At 45.8% G+C, this 17,090-nt stretch overlaps 45 non-coding genes across 45 annotated transcripts; 15 read left to right on the top strand and 30 right to left on the bottom strand.

The window, feature by feature from the left end:
- Positions 1–3,265: 3,265 nt before the first annotated feature.
- On the bottom strand, positions 3,266–3,337 carry Trnac-gca. Its single transcript has one exon. It is a non-coding gene; the product is annotated as a tRNA-Cys (tRNA).
- A 318-nt stretch (positions 3,338–3,655) lies between these two features.
- Trnaw-cca lies at positions 3,656–3,727 on the bottom strand. The gene has a single exon. It is a non-coding gene; the product is annotated as a tRNA-Trp (tRNA).
- Positions 3,728–3,845: 118 nt separating this feature from the next.
- Trnaa-cgc lies at positions 3,846–3,917 on the top strand. The gene has a single exon. It is a non-coding gene; the product is annotated as a tRNA-Ala (tRNA).
- A 275-nt stretch (positions 3,918–4,192) lies between these two features.
- Trnac-gca lies at positions 4,193–4,264 on the bottom strand. The gene has a single exon. It is a non-coding gene; the product is annotated as a tRNA-Cys (tRNA).
- Positions 4,265–4,582: 318 nt separating this feature from the next.
- On the bottom strand, positions 4,583–4,654 carry Trnaw-cca. The gene has a single exon. It is a non-coding gene; the product is annotated as a tRNA-Trp (tRNA).
- A 118-nt stretch (positions 4,655–4,772) lies between these two features.
- Trnaa-cgc lies at positions 4,773–4,844 on the top strand. Its single transcript has one exon. It is a non-coding gene; the product is annotated as a tRNA-Ala (tRNA).
- Positions 4,845–5,119: 275 nt separating this feature from the next.
- On the bottom strand, positions 5,120–5,191 carry Trnac-gca. The gene has a single exon. It is a non-coding gene; the product is annotated as a tRNA-Cys (tRNA).
- Positions 5,192–5,509: 318 nt separating this feature from the next.
- On the bottom strand, positions 5,510–5,581 carry Trnaw-cca. Its single transcript has one exon. It is a non-coding gene; the product is annotated as a tRNA-Trp (tRNA).
- Positions 5,582–5,699: 118 nt separating this feature from the next.
- Trnaa-cgc lies at positions 5,700–5,771 on the top strand. Its single transcript has one exon. It is a non-coding gene; the product is annotated as a tRNA-Ala (tRNA).
- A 275-nt stretch (positions 5,772–6,046) lies between these two features.
- On the bottom strand, positions 6,047–6,118 carry Trnac-gca. The gene has a single exon. It is a non-coding gene; the product is annotated as a tRNA-Cys (tRNA).
- A 318-nt stretch (positions 6,119–6,436) lies between these two features.
- On the bottom strand, positions 6,437–6,508 carry Trnaw-cca. The gene has a single exon. It is a non-coding gene; the product is annotated as a tRNA-Trp (tRNA).
- Positions 6,509–6,626: 118 nt separating this feature from the next.
- On the top strand, positions 6,627–6,698 carry Trnaa-cgc. Its single transcript has one exon. It is a non-coding gene; the product is annotated as a tRNA-Ala (tRNA).
- Positions 6,699–6,973: 275 nt separating this feature from the next.
- Trnac-gca lies at positions 6,974–7,045 on the bottom strand. Its single transcript has one exon. It is a non-coding gene; the product is annotated as a tRNA-Cys (tRNA).
- Positions 7,046–7,363: 318 nt separating this feature from the next.
- On the bottom strand, positions 7,364–7,435 carry Trnaw-cca. The gene has a single exon. It is a non-coding gene; the product is annotated as a tRNA-Trp (tRNA).
- Positions 7,436–7,553: 118 nt separating this feature from the next.
- On the top strand, positions 7,554–7,625 carry Trnaa-cgc. Its single transcript has one exon. It is a non-coding gene; the product is annotated as a tRNA-Ala (tRNA).
- A 275-nt stretch (positions 7,626–7,900) lies between these two features.
- Positions 7,901–7,972, bottom strand: Trnac-gca. Its single transcript has one exon. It is a non-coding gene; the product is annotated as a tRNA-Cys (tRNA).
- Positions 7,973–8,290: 318 nt separating this feature from the next.
- Positions 8,291–8,362, bottom strand: Trnaw-cca. Its single transcript has one exon. It is a non-coding gene; the product is annotated as a tRNA-Trp (tRNA).
- Positions 8,363–8,480: 118 nt separating this feature from the next.
- Trnaa-cgc lies at positions 8,481–8,552 on the top strand. Its single transcript has one exon. It is a non-coding gene; the product is annotated as a tRNA-Ala (tRNA).
- Positions 8,553–8,827: 275 nt separating this feature from the next.
- On the bottom strand, positions 8,828–8,899 carry Trnac-gca. Its single transcript has one exon. It is a non-coding gene; the product is annotated as a tRNA-Cys (tRNA).
- A 318-nt stretch (positions 8,900–9,217) lies between these two features.
- Trnaw-cca lies at positions 9,218–9,289 on the bottom strand. The gene has a single exon. It is a non-coding gene; the product is annotated as a tRNA-Trp (tRNA).
- A 118-nt stretch (positions 9,290–9,407) lies between these two features.
- Positions 9,408–9,479, top strand: Trnaa-cgc. Its single transcript has one exon. It is a non-coding gene; the product is annotated as a tRNA-Ala (tRNA).
- Positions 9,480–9,754: 275 nt separating this feature from the next.
- On the bottom strand, positions 9,755–9,826 carry Trnac-gca. Its single transcript has one exon. It is a non-coding gene; the product is annotated as a tRNA-Cys (tRNA).
- Positions 9,827–10,144: 318 nt separating this feature from the next.
- Positions 10,145–10,216, bottom strand: Trnaw-cca. Its single transcript has one exon. It is a non-coding gene; the product is annotated as a tRNA-Trp (tRNA).
- Positions 10,217–10,334: 118 nt separating this feature from the next.
- Trnaa-cgc lies at positions 10,335–10,406 on the top strand. Its single transcript has one exon. It is a non-coding gene; the product is annotated as a tRNA-Ala (tRNA).
- Positions 10,407–10,681: 275 nt separating this feature from the next.
- Positions 10,682–10,753, bottom strand: Trnac-gca. The gene has a single exon. It is a non-coding gene; the product is annotated as a tRNA-Cys (tRNA).
- A 318-nt stretch (positions 10,754–11,071) lies between these two features.
- Positions 11,072–11,143, bottom strand: Trnaw-cca. Its single transcript has one exon. It is a non-coding gene; the product is annotated as a tRNA-Trp (tRNA).
- Positions 11,144–11,261: 118 nt separating this feature from the next.
- On the top strand, positions 11,262–11,333 carry Trnaa-cgc. Its single transcript has one exon. It is a non-coding gene; the product is annotated as a tRNA-Ala (tRNA).
- A 275-nt stretch (positions 11,334–11,608) lies between these two features.
- Trnac-gca lies at positions 11,609–11,680 on the bottom strand. The gene has a single exon. It is a non-coding gene; the product is annotated as a tRNA-Cys (tRNA).
- Positions 11,681–11,998: 318 nt separating this feature from the next.
- Trnaw-cca lies at positions 11,999–12,070 on the bottom strand. The gene has a single exon. It is a non-coding gene; the product is annotated as a tRNA-Trp (tRNA).
- A 118-nt stretch (positions 12,071–12,188) lies between these two features.
- Trnaa-cgc lies at positions 12,189–12,260 on the top strand. Its single transcript has one exon. It is a non-coding gene; the product is annotated as a tRNA-Ala (tRNA).
- A 275-nt stretch (positions 12,261–12,535) lies between these two features.
- Positions 12,536–12,607, bottom strand: Trnac-gca. Its single transcript has one exon. It is a non-coding gene; the product is annotated as a tRNA-Cys (tRNA).
- A 318-nt stretch (positions 12,608–12,925) lies between these two features.
- On the bottom strand, positions 12,926–12,997 carry Trnaw-cca. The gene has a single exon. It is a non-coding gene; the product is annotated as a tRNA-Trp (tRNA).
- A 118-nt stretch (positions 12,998–13,115) lies between these two features.
- Trnaa-cgc lies at positions 13,116–13,187 on the top strand. The gene has a single exon. It is a non-coding gene; the product is annotated as a tRNA-Ala (tRNA).
- Positions 13,188–13,462: 275 nt separating this feature from the next.
- Trnac-gca lies at positions 13,463–13,534 on the bottom strand. The gene has a single exon. It is a non-coding gene; the product is annotated as a tRNA-Cys (tRNA).
- Positions 13,535–13,852: 318 nt separating this feature from the next.
- Positions 13,853–13,924, bottom strand: Trnaw-cca. Its single transcript has one exon. It is a non-coding gene; the product is annotated as a tRNA-Trp (tRNA).
- Positions 13,925–14,042: 118 nt separating this feature from the next.
- On the top strand, positions 14,043–14,114 carry Trnaa-cgc. The gene has a single exon. It is a non-coding gene; the product is annotated as a tRNA-Ala (tRNA).
- A 275-nt stretch (positions 14,115–14,389) lies between these two features.
- Trnac-gca lies at positions 14,390–14,461 on the bottom strand. Its single transcript has one exon. It is a non-coding gene; the product is annotated as a tRNA-Cys (tRNA).
- A 318-nt stretch (positions 14,462–14,779) lies between these two features.
- Trnaw-cca lies at positions 14,780–14,851 on the bottom strand. The gene has a single exon. It is a non-coding gene; the product is annotated as a tRNA-Trp (tRNA).
- Positions 14,852–14,969: 118 nt separating this feature from the next.
- Trnaa-cgc lies at positions 14,970–15,041 on the top strand. The gene has a single exon. It is a non-coding gene; the product is annotated as a tRNA-Ala (tRNA).
- A 275-nt stretch (positions 15,042–15,316) lies between these two features.
- Positions 15,317–15,388, bottom strand: Trnac-gca. Its single transcript has one exon. It is a non-coding gene; the product is annotated as a tRNA-Cys (tRNA).
- Positions 15,389–15,706: 318 nt separating this feature from the next.
- Trnaw-cca lies at positions 15,707–15,778 on the bottom strand. The gene has a single exon. It is a non-coding gene; the product is annotated as a tRNA-Trp (tRNA).
- A 118-nt stretch (positions 15,779–15,896) lies between these two features.
- Trnaa-cgc lies at positions 15,897–15,968 on the top strand. Its single transcript has one exon. It is a non-coding gene; the product is annotated as a tRNA-Ala (tRNA).
- Positions 15,969–16,243: 275 nt separating this feature from the next.
- On the bottom strand, positions 16,244–16,315 carry Trnac-gca. Its single transcript has one exon. It is a non-coding gene; the product is annotated as a tRNA-Cys (tRNA).
- Positions 16,316–16,633: 318 nt separating this feature from the next.
- On the bottom strand, positions 16,634–16,705 carry Trnaw-cca. The gene has a single exon. It is a non-coding gene; the product is annotated as a tRNA-Trp (tRNA).
- Positions 16,706–16,823: 118 nt separating this feature from the next.
- Trnaa-cgc lies at positions 16,824–16,895 on the top strand. The gene has a single exon. It is a non-coding gene; the product is annotated as a tRNA-Ala (tRNA).
- Positions 16,896–17,090: the final 195 nt, after the last annotated feature.

Raw genomic sequence — 17,090 nt, 5'->3', positions numbered from 1 at the left:
AAGGTTCAAAGGGCAGTGGATGCTTAACACTTCTCATCTTCAAGACCTGGAGCTCGAAGATGCCATTTGTGCAACATGGAATTTTTGTCTCCGCTCCATTAACAAGCACAGAACTAAACTAGAGTGGTGGACACACACAGCTAAAAGAAAACTGCGACAATGCCTGATCTCTTACTGCTATCAGAAAGCGACGGATAACAAGAAGACAACAGAATTTTATTATGCCCTTTTAAGAGAATTATATGACAAATCTCATGACTCCAATGTTTACGCTGCACAAATCCAACGAGTCAAAGCGAAGCTGTTAAGCATTAAGCACAGGCAATTAGATGGCCTAAAAATTAAAGCTAAGACCAAATCGGTTAGTGATAGCGAAATGACTTCCTTATACCATCTCATCAAACACCGTTCCAATCGTGTGCGGACCTTCGTTGACGAACTAGTTACCCCAACCGGTGATCATCTTGTGCACCAAAAGGACATTGTTCAGGGTTTTTATCATTATTATAGAGAATTATACTCAGAAGATCCACTTGATGTAAATCTGACGTCTGATTTCCTTCAGCCTTTGGGCAGTAACTTAACTGCAGAAGACAACAATGAATTTCTTGCCGATTTCGCAATTTCAGATGTCTTAGACTTAATTGTCGGTTCCCCTGCAAACAAATCCCCTGGTCCAGATGGTCTCCCCAAAGAATTCTATCACAAATTTTGGCATGTCGTTGGACCCACCCTCACAGAAATTATTAACGAAGTCTTTCGAGGCCACAGAATACCGGACGAGTTGAAAGAAGGTAGAACAGTGCTCATACCGAAACAAAGAGGCCACAGGCAAATTGATAACTTCCGGCCTATCATGCTGTTAAATTTTGATTATAAGACTATTGCCAGAGCGATAAACAGTAGATTAATCTTGATAGCCCGGCATGTCATTAAGAATCATCAGTCTTGCATCCCTGGCAGAAGCGTAATGACCACAATCGCTGACATCAGGGACGTAATTTCGATCACGGCGGCGACCAACATCAACTGTGCCCTACTGTTTGTCGACCTTTCTAAGGCTTTTGATCGTGTGAGTCACCGTTACATCCTCCAGATCATGGAAAGGATTGGATTAGATAACACAGTAGTAACCTTACTCCGCAATGTCATCACAGGCATTACCACCCGATTGTGTGTTAACGGCCAGTCGACAATACCGATTACACTTATGAGAGGGGTCCCACAGGGAAGTCCTCTCTCGATGTTGCTCTTTGCCTTTTCTCTGGAACCTCTCCTCAGGAAACTGGAGTCCACATTACCAGGTCTCTCTATATCAAGAGCTTGTTTTGCAGTGCGTGCCTATGCCGATGACGTCACAGCAGTTATTCGTTGTGTAAACGACGTAAAGACGATTAAAACGGAAATCGACAAATACAGTAAGGTGTCTGGAGCTAAACTCAATGAAGGAAAATGCAAACTGGTTAACTTGAGAGGTCTTGAACATGTATCCATACCCTGGGCCCAAAAAGTGGACAATCCTAAGTCACTAGGTATTATCGTCGACAAATGTCCTCTTAAAATGGCGGCGAAAAACTGGAAAGCTGTTACGAACAGCATGCATGGTCTCATTGTTGAAAACAACTGGCGCTCTGCGAACTTGATAGAAAGGGTCAAGATAGTCAATATATGTATTTTCTCCAAAGCATACTACTTGGCACAAGTATTTCCCATACCTAAAGTTCAGGCCAGAAAAATGTTGCAAATAGCTAGCAGATTCGTGTGGAAAGGGAACATTTTTAAACTCGACAGTGCCACGCTAACAAAATCACGACCCGACGGCGGGCTAGGGCTCACTGACATCCATAAAAAAGCCAATGCCCTTTTTCTGAAACGCACTTCGCGCCTAGTATACAGTCACGACCCAAACATAACTGCAAGTCTGTTCCACGTCCTTCGCCCTGGAAACATACACCCGCCCGTCGACATCAGCAACATAAACTACCAGCTGAAACATGTACGAGAATATTTCATTGAAACAAGTTATGTAGGCGAAAGCATCTTACAAAACTCGCATTTGACAACGAATGAAGTCATGCAGAAATGGTCTAAGATGCGTCAATGTAATACAATTGAGGCAAAAAATCCATCTTGTAACTGGAAGACCCTATGGAGGAACATTAGTCTTAAGATTCATACATGGGATGTTGCATCAACTTGGTACCAGGTGGTGAATGCTACCATCGCCACTAATGTCAAATTACACAGAATAGGCTTACATCCCTCTGATAAATGTGTTAAGTGTGGTTTAATCGACACTTTGCTTCATCGTTTCACCTGCTGCGGACACTTAAACAACTGGCGATGGGTGAGGGAAAAACTCGCACTATTATCGAGAAGCTCGCCAGCGAGTATCTCGACCACTATCATCACGAACCCAGATACGGACTACTATCCTATGGCTAAGAATACTACAATGATGTGGATATTGGCAAATTATGTGCATTATACGATCACCAGACGGGACGGCGACAACCTAGTTGAATTTTTGGCATACATGCATACTGCTTATTGGAGAATAAAACAAACGGGCAACTTGACAAAAATCTTTGGCAATATGTTGGACATTGTTTTTGAAAAACAAGGGATCGGTTAGTCTGTTGCTGCTGCAGCAGCCCCTCTCATCTGCCTCTACCGAGCAGACAATTGTGACGAGTTCCAGTCTCAGCGTCCGTCATGTTCAAATTGATCTCAGATACACAGTGACAACGATATTCAAGAAAAAAAAAAAAAAAGTGGTGGAGTGTCTGCTATAAAAAAAAAAAAAAAAAAAAAAAGTGGTTAAAAAAAAAAAAAAAAAGTGGTTAAGGCGTCTAAAAAAAAAAAAAAGTGGTTAAGGCAAAAAAAACAAAAAAAAAAGTGGCGCAATTGGAAAAAAAAAAGAAAAAAAAAAGTGGTAGAGTGTCTGCTTCGCATGCAGAAAGTCCTGGGTTCAAATCCCAGCTCCTCCAATTTTTGTTTCTCCGTGCAGCGGTACAAGAAAACTTTTGCCTATCACCATATTCTACAAAATTCAGTGTACAAGATTCTTCCGCCAAGCAAGTGGATTTCGTACAGTTCGACCTCATGGCGGGAGGACGATGACCTGCAAGACTCTGGGCTGCGATCCCCCCCATTGAAATGTTGCTCCAAAGCCTTCGGTATGGCGTGCAGGGTGCATCTCAAACATGCATTTGCAACTCACCGCGACAATCGTCATTTGTTTTTTCGAGATACTGAAAAATGAAGGGGGCACCCGGGATTGAACCGGGGACCTCTCGATCTGCAGTCGAATGCTCTACGACTGAGCTATACCCCCTTTCACGATCTTTCTGTTCCCATAACTTAAGGAAAAGTATTATACTCTGCCTGGCTAAAGACGTCTAATCGAGCAAAATATTGCGTAATCATTATCTCTCAGTTATATATTAGCGTTAAACGATATAAATATCAAAAATACTAGACACTTCGCGCCTGGAGAACGTGCGAGTCGGCGCCTTCACCTTAATGTCAGAACGCGAAAATTGCACTAGTAGCTTTTTTCAAGCAAGTTCTGTTCGTCCGTTCTCCGTAATCGTTTGGTATCTGATTAAACTGACATACTCGCCTATGGCTTCCGTAAACGAAAATTTCATTGTGACCCCGACGTGATTTGAACACGCAACCTTCTGATCTGGAGTCAGACGCGCTACCGTTGCGCCACGGAGTCGACGCTGCTTAGGTCTTGTCATGAATAGGTTCCTCCAACACTTACTGTACCGTTCAAACCTAAGAAATAATGACAGTAGGATCCACGAGGCACTCGTCCCAGATGTACTTGCTCTGGCGGGGGTGTAACTCAGTGGTAGAGTGTCTGCTTCGCATGCAGAAAGTCCTGGGTTCAAATCCCAGCTCCTCCAATTTTTGTTTCTCCGTGCAGCGGTACAAGAAAACTTTTGCCTATCACCATATTCTACAAAATTCAGTGTACAAGATTCTTCCGCCAAGCAAGTGGATTTCGTACAGTTCGACCTCATGGCGGGAGGACGATGACCTGCAAGACTCTGGGCTGCGATCCCCCCCATTGAAATGTTGCTCCAAAGCCTTCGGTATGGCGTGCAGGGTGCATCTCAAACATGCATTTGCAACTCACCGCGACAATCGTCATTTGTTTTTTCGAGATACTGAAAAATGAAGGGGGCACCCGGGATTGAACCGGGGACCTCTCGATCTGCAGTCGAATGCTCTACGACTGAGCTATACCCCCTTTCACGATCTTTCTGTTCCCATAACTTAAGGAAAAGTATTATACTCTGCCTGGCTAAAGACGTCTAATCGAGCAAAATATTGCGTAATCATTATCTCTCAGTTATATATTAGCGTTAAACGATATAAATATCAAAAATACTAGACACTTCGCGCCTGGAGAACGTGCGAGTCGGCGCCTTCACCTTAATGTCAGAACGCGAAAATTGCACTAGTAGCTTTTTTCAAGCAAGTTCTGTTCGTCCGTTCTCCGTAATCGTTTGGTATCTGATTAAACTGACATACTCGCCTATGGCTTCCGTAAACGAAAATTTCATTGTGACCCCGACGTGATTTGAACACGCAACCTTCTGATCTGGAGTCAGACGCGCTACCGTTGCGCCACGGAGTCGACGCTGCTTAGGTCTTGTCATGAATAGGTTCCTCCAACACTTACTGTACCGTTCAAACCTAAGAAATAATGACAGTAGGATCCACGAGGCACTCGTCCCAGATGTACTTGCTCTGGCGGGGGTGTAACTCAGTGGTAGAGTGTCTGCTTCGCATGCAGAAAGTCCTGGGTTCAAATCCCAGCTCCTCCAATTTTTGTTTCTCCGTGCAGCGGTACAAGAAAACTTTTGCCTATCACCATATTCTACAAAATTCAGTGTACAAGATTCTTCCGCCAAGCAAGTGGATTTCGTACAGTTCGACCTCATGGCGGGAGGACGATGACCTGCAAGACTCTGGGCTGCGATCCCCCCCATTGAAATGTTGCTCCAAAGCCTTCGGTATGGCGTGCAGGGTGCATCTCAAACATGCATTTGCAACTCACCGCGACAATCGTCATTTGTTTTTTCGAGATACTGAAAAATGAAGGGGGCACCCGGGATTGAACCGGGGACCTCTCGATCTGCAGTCGAATGCTCTACGACTGAGCTATACCCCCTTTCACGATCTTTCTGTTCCCATAACTTAAGGAAAAGTATTATACTCTGCCTGGCTAAAGACGTCTAATCGAGCAAAATATTGCGTAATCATTATCTCTCAGTTATATATTAGCGTTAAACGATATAAATATCAAAAATACTAGACACTTCGCGCCTGGAGAACGTGCGAGTCGGCGCCTTCACCTTAATGTCAGAACGCGAAAATTGCACTAGTAGCTTTTTTCAAGCAAGTTCTGTTCGTCCGTTCTCCGTAATCGTTTGGTATCTGATTAAACTGACATACTCGCCTATGGCTTCCGTAAACGAAAATTTCATTGTGACCCCGACGTGATTTGAACACGCAACCTTCTGATCTGGAGTCAGACGCGCTACCGTTGCGCCACGGAGTCGACGCTGCTTAGGTCTTGTCATGAATAGGTTCCTCCAACACTTACTGTACCGTTCAAACCTAAGAAATAATGACAGTAGGATCCACGAGGCACTCGTCCCAGATGTACTTGCTCTGGCGGGGGTGTAACTCAGTGGTAGAGTGTCTGCTTCGCATGCAGAAAGTCCTGGGTTCAAATCCCAGCTCCTCCAATTTTTGTTTCTCCGTGCAGCGGTACAAGAAAACTTTTGCCTATCACCATATTCTACAAAATTCAGTGTACAAGATTCTTCCGCCAAGCAAGTGGATTTCGTACAGTTCGACCTCATGGCGGGAGGACGATGACCTGCAAGACTCTGGGCTGCGATCCCCCCCATTGAAATGTTGCTCCAAAGCCTTCGGTATGGCGTGCAGGGTGCATCTCAAACATGCATTTGCAACTCACCGCGACAATCGTCATTTGTTTTTTCGAGATACTGAAAAATGAAGGGGGCACCCGGGATTGAACCGGGGACCTCTCGATCTGCAGTCGAATGCTCTACGACTGAGCTATACCCCCTTTCACGATCTTTCTGTTCCCATAACTTAAGGAAAAGTATTATACTCTGCCTGGCTAAAGACGTCTAATCGAGCAAAATATTGCGTAATCATTATCTCTCAGTTATATATTAGCGTTAAACGATATAAATATCAAAAATACTAGACACTTCGCGCCTGGAGAACGTGCGAGTCGGCGCCTTCACCTTAATGTCAGAACGCGAAAATTGCACTAGTAGCTTTTTTCAAGCAAGTTCTGTTCGTCCGTTCTCCGTAATCGTTTGGTATCTGATTAAACTGACATACTCGCCTATGGCTTCCGTAAACGAAAATTTCATTGTGACCCCGACGTGATTTGAACACGCAACCTTCTGATCTGGAGTCAGACGCGCTACCGTTGCGCCACGGAGTCGACGCTGCTTAGGTCTTGTCATGAATAGGTTCCTCCAACACTTACTGTACCGTTCAAACCTAAGAAATAATGACAGTAGGATGCACGAGGCACTCGTCCCAGATGTACTTGCTCTGGCGGGGGTGTAACTCAGTGGTAGAGTGTCTGCTTCGCATGCAGAAAGTCCTGGGTTCAAATCCCAGCTCCTCCAATTTTTGTTTCTCCGTGCAGCGGTACAAGAAAACTTTTGCCTATCACCATATTCTACAAAATTCAGTGTACAAGATTCTTCCGCCAAGCAAGTGGATTTCGTACAGTTCGACCTCATGGCGGGAGGACGATGACCTGCAAGACTCTGGGCTGCGATCCCCCCCATTGAAATGTTGCTCCAAAGCCTTCGGTATGGCGTGCAGGGTGCATCTCAAACATGCATTTGCAACTCACCGCGACAATCGTCATTTGTTTTTTCGAGATACTGAAAAATGAAGGGGGCACCCGGGATTGAACCGGGGACCTCTCGATCTGCAGTCGAATGCTCTACGACTGAGCTATACCCCCTTTCACGATCTTTCTGTTCCCATAACTTAAGGAAGAGTATTATACTCTGCCTGGCTAAAGACGTCTAATCGAGCAAAATATTGCGTAATCATTATCTCTCAGTTATATATTAGCGTTAAACGATATAAATATCAAAAATACTAGACACTTCGCGCCTGGAGAACGTGCGAGTCGGCGCCTTCACCTTAATGTCAGAACGCGAAAATTGCACTAGTAGCTTTTTTCAAGCAAGTTCTGTTCGTCCGTTCTCCGTAATCGTTTGGTATCTGATTAAACTGACATACTCGCCTATGGCTTCCGTAAACGAAAATTTCATTGTGACCCCGACGTGATTTGAACACGCAACCTTCTGATCTGGAGTCAGACGCGCTACCGTTGCGCCACGGAGTCGACGCTGCTTAGGTCTTGTCATGAATAGGTTCCTCCAACACTTACTGTACCGTTCAAACCTAAGACATAATGACAGTAGGATCCACGAGGCACTCGTCCCAGATGTACTTGCTCTGGCGGGGGTGTAACTCAGTGGTAGAGTGTCTGCTTCGCATGCAGAAAGTCCTGGGTTCAAATCCCAGCTCCTCCAATTTTTGTTTCTCCGTGCAGCGGTACAAGAAAACTTTTGCCTATCACCATATTCTACAAAATTCAGTGTACAAGATTCTTCCGCCAAGCAAGTGGATTTCGTACAGTTCGACCTCATGGCGGGAGGACGATGACCTGCAAGACTCTGGGCTGCGATCCCCCCCATTGAAATGTTGCTCCAAAGCCTTCGGTATGGCGTGCAGGGTGCATCTCAAACATGCATTTGCAACTCACCGCGACAATCGTCATTTGTTTTTTCGAGATACTGAAAAATGAAGGGGGCACCCGGGATTGAACCGGGGACCTCTCGATCTGCAGTCGAATGCTCTACGACTGAGCTATACCCCCTTTCACGATCTTTCTGTTCCCATAACTTAAGGAAAAGTATTATACTCTGCCTGGCTAAAGACGTCTAATCGAGCAAAATATTGCGTAATCATTATCTCTCAGTTATATATTAGCGTTAAACGATATAAATATCAAAAATACTAGACACTTCGCGCCTGGAGAACGTGCGAGTCGGCGCCTTCACCTTAATGTCAGAACGCGAAAATTGCACTAGTAGCTTTTTTCAAGCAAGTTCTGTTCGTCCGTTCTCCGTAATCGTTTGGTATCTGATTAAACTGACATACTCGCCTATGGCTTCCGTAAACGAAAATTTCATTGTGACCCCGACGTGATTTGAACACGCAACCTTCTGATCTGGAGTCAGACGCGCTACCGTTGCGCCACGGAGTCGACGCTGCTTAGGTCTTGTCATGAATAGGTTCCTCCAACACTTACTGTACCGTTCAAACCTAAGAAATAATGACAGTAGGATCCACGAGGCACTCGTCCCAGATGTACTTGCTCTGGCGGGGGTGTAACTCAGTGGTATAGTGTCTGCTTCGCATGCGGAAAGTCCTGGGTTCAAATCCCAGCTCCTCCAATTTTTGTTTCTCCGTGCAGCGGTACAAGAAAACTTTTGCCTATCACCATATTCTACAAAATTCAGTGTACAAGATTCTTCCGCCAAGCAAGTGGATTTCGTACAGTTCGACCTCATGGCGGGAGGACGATGACCTGCAAGACTCTGGGCTGCGATCCCCCCCATTGAAATGTTGCTCCAAAGCCTTCGGTATGGCGTGCAGGGTGCATCTCAAACATGCATTTGCAACTCACCGCGACAATCGTCATTTGTTTTTTCGAGATACTGAAAAATGAAGGGGGCACCCGGGATTGAACCGGGGACCTCTCGATCTGCAGTCGAATGCTCTACGACTGAGCTATACCCCCTTTCACGATCTTTCTGTTCCCATAACTTAAGGAAAAGTATTATACTCTGCCTGGCTAAAGACGTCTAATCGAGCAAAATATTGCGTAATCATTATCTCTCAGTTATATATTAGCGTTAAACGATATAAATATCAAAAATACTAGACACTTCGCGCCTGGAGAACGTGCGAGTCGGCGCCTTCACCTTAATGTCAGAACGCGAAAATTGCACTAGTAGCTTTTTTCAAGCAAGTTCTGTTCGTCCGTTCTCCGTAATCGTTTGGTATCTGATTAAACTGACATACTCGCCTATGGCTTCCGTAAACGAAAATTTCATTGTGACCCCGACGTGATTTGAACACGCAACCTTCTGATCTGGAGTCAGACGCGCTACCGTTGCGCCACGGAGTCGACGCTGCTTAGGTCTTGTCATGAATAGGTTCCTCCAACACTTACTGTACCGTTCAAACCTAAGAAATAATGACAGTAGGATCCACGAGGCACTCGTCCCAGATGTACTTGCTCTGGCGGGGGTGTAACTCAGTGGTAGAGTGTCTGCTTCGCATGCAGAAAGTCCTGGGTTCAAATCCCAGCTCCTCCAATTTTTGTTTCTCCGTGCAGCGGTACAAGAAAACTTTTGCCTATCACCATATTCTACAAAATTCAGTGTACAAGATTCTTCCGCCAAGCAAGTGGATTTCGTACAGTTCGACCTCATGGCGGGAGGACGATGACCTGCAAGACTCTGGGCTGCGATCCCCCCCATTGAAATGTTGCTCCAAAGCCTTCGGTATGGCGTGCAGGGTGCATCTCAAACATGCATTTGCAACTCACCGCGACAATCGTCATTTGTTTTTTCGAGATACTGAAAAATGAAGGGGGCACCCGGGATTGAACCGGGGACCTCTCGATCTGCAGTCGAATGCTCTACGACTGAGCTATACCCCCTTTCACGATCTTTCTGTTCCCATAACTTAAGGAAAAGTATTATACTCTGCCTGGCTAAAGACGTCTAATCGAGCAAAATATTGCGTAATCATTATCTCTCAGTTATATATTAGCGTTAAACGATATAAATATCAAAAATACTAGACACTTCGCGCCTGGAGAACGTGCGAGTCGGCGCCTTCACCTTAATGTCAGAACGCGAAAATTGCACTAGTAGCTTTTTTCAAGCAAGTTCTGTTCGTCCGTTCTCCGTAATCGTTTGGTATCTGATTAAACTGACATACTCGCCTATGGCTTCCGTAAACGAAAATTTCATTGTGACCCCGACGTGATTTGAACACGCAACCTTCTGATCTGGAGTCAGACGCGCTACCGTTGCGCCACGGAGTCGACGCTGCTTAGGTCTTGTCATGAATAGGTTCCTCCAACACTTACTGTACCGTTCAAACCTAAGAAATAATGACAGTAGGATCCACGAGGCACTCGTCCCAGATGTACTTGCTCTGGCGGGGGTGTAACTCAGTGGTATAGTGTCTGCTTCGCATGCGGAAAGTCCTGGGTTCAAATCCCAGCTCCTCCAATTTTTGTTTCTCCGTGCAGCGGTACAAGAAAACTTTTGCCTATCACCATATTCTACAAAATTCAGTGTACAAGATTCTTCCGCCAAGCAAGTGGATTTCGTACAGTTCGACCTCATGGCGGGAGGACGATGACCTGCAAGACTCTGGGCTGCGATCCCCCCCATTGAAATGTTGCTCCAAAGCCTTCGGTATGGCGTGCAGGGTGCATCTCAAACATGCATTTGCAACTCACCGCGACAATCGTCATTTGTTTTTTCGAGATACTGAAAAATGAAGGGGGCACCCGGGATTGAACCGGGGACCTCTCGATCTGCAGTCGAATGCTCTACGACTGAGCTATACCCCCTTTCACGATCTTTCTGTTCCCATAACTTAAGGAAAAGTATTATACTCTGCCTGGCTAAAGACGTCTAATCGAGCAAAATATTGCGTAATCATTATCTCTCAGTTATATATTAGCGTTAAACGATATAAATATCAAAAATACTAGACACTTCGCGCCTGGAGAACGTGCGAGTCGGCGCCTTCACCTTAATGTCAGAACGCGAAAATTGCACTAGTAGCTTTTTTCAAGCAAGTTCTGTTCGTCCGTTCTCCGTAATCGTTTGGTATCTGATTAAACTGACATACTCGCCTATGGCTTCCGTAAACGAAAATTTCGTTGTGACCCCGACGTGATTTGAACACGCAACCTTCTGATCTGGAGTCAGACGCGCTACCGTTGCGCCACGGAGTCGACGCTGCTTAGGTCTTGTCATGAATAGGTTCCTCCAACACTTACTGTACCGTTCAAACCTAAGAAATAATGACAGTAGGATCCACGAGGCACTCGTCCCAGATGTACTTGCTCTGGCGGGGGTGTAACTCAGTGGTAGAGTGTCTGCTTCGCATGCAGAAAGTCCTGGGTTCAAATCCCAGCTCCTCCAATTTTTGTTTCTCCGTGCAGCGGTACAAGAAAACTTTTGCCTATCACCACATTCTACAAAATTCAGTGTACAAGATTCTTCCGCCAAGCAAGTGGATTTCGTACAGTTCGACCTCATGGCGGGAGGACGATGACCTGCAAGACTCTGGGCTGCGATCCCCCCCATTGAAATGTTGCTCCAAAGCCTTCGGTATGGCGTGCAGGGTGCATCTCAAACATGCATTTGCAACTCACCGCGACAATCGTCATTTGTTTTTTCGAGATACTGAAAAATGAAGGGGGCACCCGGGATTGAACCGGGGACCTCTCGATCTGCAGTCGAATGCTCTACGACTGAGCTATACCCCCTTTCACGATCTTTCTGTTCCCATAACTTAAGGAAAAGTATTATACTCTGCCTGGCTAAAGACGTCTAATCGAGCAAAATATTGCGTAATCATTATCTCTCAGTTATATATTAGCGTTAAACGATATAAATATCAAAAATACTAGACACTTCGCGCCTGGAGAACGTGCGAGTCGGCGCCTTCACCTTAATGTCAGAACGCGAAAATTGCACTAGTAGCTTTTTTCAAGCAAGTTCTGTTCGTCCGTTCTCCGTAATCGTTTGGTATCTGATTAAACTGACATACTCGCCTATGGCTTCCGTAAACGAAAATTTCATTGTGACCCCGACGTGATTTGAACACGCAACCTTCTGATCTGGAGTCAGACGCGCTACCGTTGCGCCACGGAGTCGACGCTGCTTAGGTCTTGTCATGAATAGGTTCCTCCAACACTTACTGTACCGTTCAAACCTAAGAAATAATGACAGTAGGATCCACGAGGCACTCGTCCCAGATGTACTTGCTCTGGCGGGGGTGTAACTCAGTGGTAGAGTGTCTGCTTCGCATGCAGAAAGTCCTGGGTTCAAATCCCAGCTCCTCCAATTTTTGTTTCTCCGTGCAGCGGTACAAGAAAACTTTTGCCTATCACCATATTCTACAAAATTCAGTGTACAAGATTCTTCCGCCAAGCAAGTGGATTTCGTACAGTTCGACCTCATGGCGGGAGGACGATGACCTGCAAGACTCTGGGCTGCGATCCCCCCCATTGAAATGTTGCTCCAAAGCCTTCGGTATGGCGTGCAGGGTGCATCTCAAACATGCATTTGCAACTCACCGCGACAATCGTCATTTGTTTTTTCGAGATACTGAAAAATGAAGGGGGCACCCGGGATTGAACCGGGGACCTCTCGATCTGCAGTCGAATGCTCTACGACTGAGCTATACCCCCTTTCACGATCTTTCTGTTCCCATAACTTAAGGAAAAGTATTATACTCTGCCTGGCTAAAGACGTCTAATCGAGCAAAATATTGCGTAATCATTATCTCTCAGTTATATATTAGCGTTAAACGATATAAATATCAAAAATACTAGACACTTCGCGCCTGGAGAACGTGCGAGTCGGCGCCTTCACCTTAATGTCAGAACGCGAAAATTGCACTAGTAGCTTTTTTCAAGCAAGTTCTGTTCGTCCGTTCTCCGTAATCGTTTGGTATCTGATTAAACTGACATACTCGCCTATGGCTTCCGTAAACGAAAATTTCATTGTGACCCCGACGTGATTTGAACACGCAACCTTCTGATCTGGAGTCAGACGCGCTACCGTTGCGCCACGGAGTCGACGCTGCTTAGGTCTTGTCATGAATAGGTTCCTCCAACACTTACTGTACCGTTCAAACCTAAGAAATAATGACAGTAGGATCCACGAGGCACTCGTCCCAGATGTACTTGCTCTGGCGGGGGTGTAACTCAGTGGTAGAGTGTCTACTTCGCATGCAGAATGTCCTGGGTTCAAATCCCAGCTCCTCCAATTTTTGTTTCTCCGTGCAGCGGTACAAGAAAACTTTTGCCTATCACCATATTCTACAAAATTCAGTGTACAAGATTCTTCCGCCAAGCAAGTGGATTTCGTACAGTTCGACCTCATGGCGGGAGGACGATGACCTGCAAGACTCTGGGCTGCGATCCCCCCCATTGAAATGTTGCTCCAAAGCCTTCGGTATGGCGTGCAGGGTGCATCTCAAACATGCATTTGCAACTCACCGCGACAATCGTCATTTGTTTTTTCGAGATACTGAAAAATGAAGGGGGCACCCGGGATTGAACCGGGGACCTCTCGATCTGCAGTCGAATGCTCTACGACTGAGCTATACCCCCTTTCACGATCTTTCTGTTCCCATAACTTAAGGAAAAGTATTATACTCTGCCTGGCTAAAGACGTCTAATCGAGCAAAATATTGCGTAATCATTATCTCTCAGTTATATATTAGCGTTAAACGATATAAATATCAAAAATACTAGACACTTCGCGCCTGGAGAACGTGCGAGTCGGCGCCTTCACCTTAATGTCAGAACGCGAAAATTGCACTAGTAGCTTTTTTCAAGCAAGTTCTGTTCGTCCGTTCTCCGTAATCGTTTGGTATCTGATTAAACTGACATACTCGCCTATGGCTTCCGTAAACGAAAATTTCATTGTGACCCCGACGTGATTTGAACACGCAACCTTCTGATCTGGAGTCAGACGCGCTACCGTTGCGCCACGGAGTCGACGCTGCTTAGGTCTTGTCATGAATAGGTTCCTCCAACACTTACTGTACCGTTCAAACCTAAGAAATAATGACAGTAGGATCCACGAGGCACTCGTCCCAGATGTACTTGCTCTGGCGGGGGTGTAACTCAGTGGTAGAGTGTCTGCTTCGCATGCAGAAAGTCCTGGGTTCAAATCCCAGCTCCTCCAATTTTTGTTTCTCCGTGCAGCGGTACAAGAAAACTTTTGCCTATCACCATATTCTACAAAATTCAGTGTACAAGATTCTTCCGCCAAGCAAGTGGATTTCGTACAGTTCGACCTCATGGCGGGAGGACGATGACCTGCAAGACTCTGGGCTGCGATCCCCCCCATTGAAATGTTGCTCCAAAGCCTTCGGTATGGCGTGCAGGGTGCATCTCAAACATGCATTTGCAACTCACCGCGACAATCGTCATTTGTTTTTTCGAGATACTGAAAAATGAAGGGGGCACCCGGGATTGAACCGGGGACCTCTCGATCTGCAGTCGAATGCTCTACGACTGAGCTATACCCCCTTTCACGATCTTTCTGTTCCCATAACTTAAGGAAAAGTATTATACTCTGCCTGGCTAAAGACGTCTAATCGAGCAAAATATTGCGTAATCATTATCTCTCAGTTATATATTAGCGTTAAACGATATAAATATCAAAAATACTAGACACTTCGCGCCTGGAGAACGTGCGAGTCGGCGCCTTCACCTTAATGTCAGAACGCGAAAATTGCACTAGTAGCTTTTTTCAAGCAAGTTCTGTTCGTCCGTTCTCCGTAATCGTTTGGTATCTGATTAAACTGACATACTCGCCTATGGCTTCCGTAAACGAAAATTTCATTGTGACCCCGACGTGATTTGAACACGCAACCTTCTGATCTGGAGTCAGACGCGCTACCGTTGCGCCACGGAGTCGACGCTGCTTAGGTCTTGTCATGAATAGGTTCCTCCAACACTTAATGTACCGTTCAAACCTAAGAAATAATGACAGTAGGATCCACGAGGCACTCGTCCCAGATGTACTTGCTCTGGCGGGGGTGTAACTCAGTGGTAGAGTGTCTGCTTCGCATGCAGAAAGTCCTGGGTTCAAATCCCAGCTCCTCCAATTTTTGTTTCTCCGTGCAGCGGTACAAGAAAACTTTTGCCTATCACCATATTCTACAAAATTCAGTGTACAAGATTCTTCCGCCAAGCAAGTGGATTTCGTACAGTTCGACCTCATGGCGGGAGGACGATGACCTGCAAGACTCTGGGCTGCGATCCCCCCCATTGAAATGTTGCTCCAAAGCCTTCGGTATGGCGTGCAGGGTGCATCTCAAACATGCATTTGCAACTCACCGCGACAATCGTCATTTGTTTTTTCGAGATACTGAAAAATGAAGGGGGCACCCGGGATTGAACCGGAGACCTCTCGATCTGCAGTCGAATGCTCTACGACTGAGCTATACCCCCTTTCACGATCTTTCTGTTCCCATAACTTAAGGAAAAGTATTATACTCTGCCTGGCTAAAGACGTCTAATCGAGCAAAATATTGCGTAATCATTATCTCTCAGTTATATATTAGCGTTAAACGATATAAATATCAAAAATACTAGACACTTCGCGCCTGGAGAACGTGCGAGTCGGCGCCTTCACCTTAATGTCAGAACGCGAAAATTGCACTAGTAGCTTTTTTCAAGCAAGTTCTGTTCGTCCGTTCTCCGTAATCGTTTGGTATCTGATTAAACTGACATACTCGCCTATGGCTTCCGTAAACGAAAATTTCATTGTGACCCCGACGTGATTTGAACACGCAACCTTCTGATCTGGAGTCAGACGCGCTACCGTTGCGCCACGGAGTCGACGCTGCTTAGGTCTTGTCATGAATAGGTTCCTCCAACACTTACTGTACCGTTCAAACCTAAGAAATAATGACAGTAGGATCCACGAGGCACTCGTCCCAGATGTACTTGCTCTGGCGGGGGTGTAACTCAGTGGTAGAGTGTCTGCTTCGCATGCAGAAAGTCCTGGGTTCAAATCCCAGCTCCTCCAATTTTTGTTTCTCCGTGCAGCGGTACAAGAAAACTTTTGCCTATCACCATATTCTACAAAATTCAGTGTACAAGATTCTTCCGCCAAGCAAGTGGATTTCGTACAGTTCGACCTCATGGCGGGAGGACGATGACCTGCAAGACTCTGGGCTGCGATCCCCCCCATTGAAATGTTGCTCCAAAGCCTTCGGTATGGCGTGCAGGGTGCATCTCAAACATGCATTTGCAACTCACCGCGACAATCGTCATTTGTTTTTTCGAGATACTGAAAAATGAAGGGGGCACCCGGGATTGAACCAGGGACATCTCGATCTGCAGTCGAATGCTCTACGACTGAGCTATACCCCCTTTCACGATCTTTCTGTTCCCATAACTTAAGGAAAAGTATTATACTCTGCCTGGCTAAAGACGTCTAATCGAGCAAAATATTGCGTAATCATTATCTCTCAGTTATATATTAGCGTTAAACGATATAAATATCAAAAATACTAGACACTTCGCGCCTGGAGAACGTGCGAGTCGGCGCCTTCACCTTAATGTCAGAACGCGAAAATTGCACTAGTAGCTTTTTTCAAGCAAGTTCTGTTCGTCCGTTCTCCGTAATCGTTTGGTATCTGATTAAACTGACATACTCGCCTATGGCTTCCGTAAACGAAAATTTCATTGTGACCCCGACGTGATTTGAACACGCAACCTTCTGATCTGGAGTCAGACGCGCTACCGTTGCGCCACGGAGTCGACGCTGCTTAGGTCTTGTCATGAATAGGTTCCTCCAACACTTACTGTACCGTTCAAACCTAAGAAATAATGACAGTAGGATCCACGAGGCACTCGTCCCAGATGTACTTGCTCTGGCGGGGGTGTAACTCAGTGGTAGAGTGTCTGCTTCGCATGCAGAAAGTCCTGGGTTCAAATCCCAGCTCCTCCAATTTTTGTTTCTCCGTGCAGCGGTACAAGAAAACTTTTGCCAATCACCATATTCTACAAAATTCAGTGTACAAGATTCTTCCGCCAAGCAAGTGGATTTCGTACAGTTCGACCTCATGGCGGGAGGACGATGACCTGCAAGACTCTGGGCTGCGATCCCCCCCATTGAAATGTTGCTCCAAAGCCTTCGGTATGG

The sequence above is a fragment of the Schistocerca americana genome, chromosome 3, assembly GCF_021461395.2.
Source record: "Schistocerca americana isolate TAMUIC-IGC-003095 chromosome 3, iqSchAmer2.1, whole genome shotgun sequence".
Lineage (NCBI taxonomy): Eukaryota > Metazoa > Arthropoda > Insecta > Orthoptera > Acrididae > Schistocerca > Schistocerca americana.
Note: the sequence above shows the minus strand (reverse complement) of the source record. Positions and strands in the feature narration are given on the sequence as shown.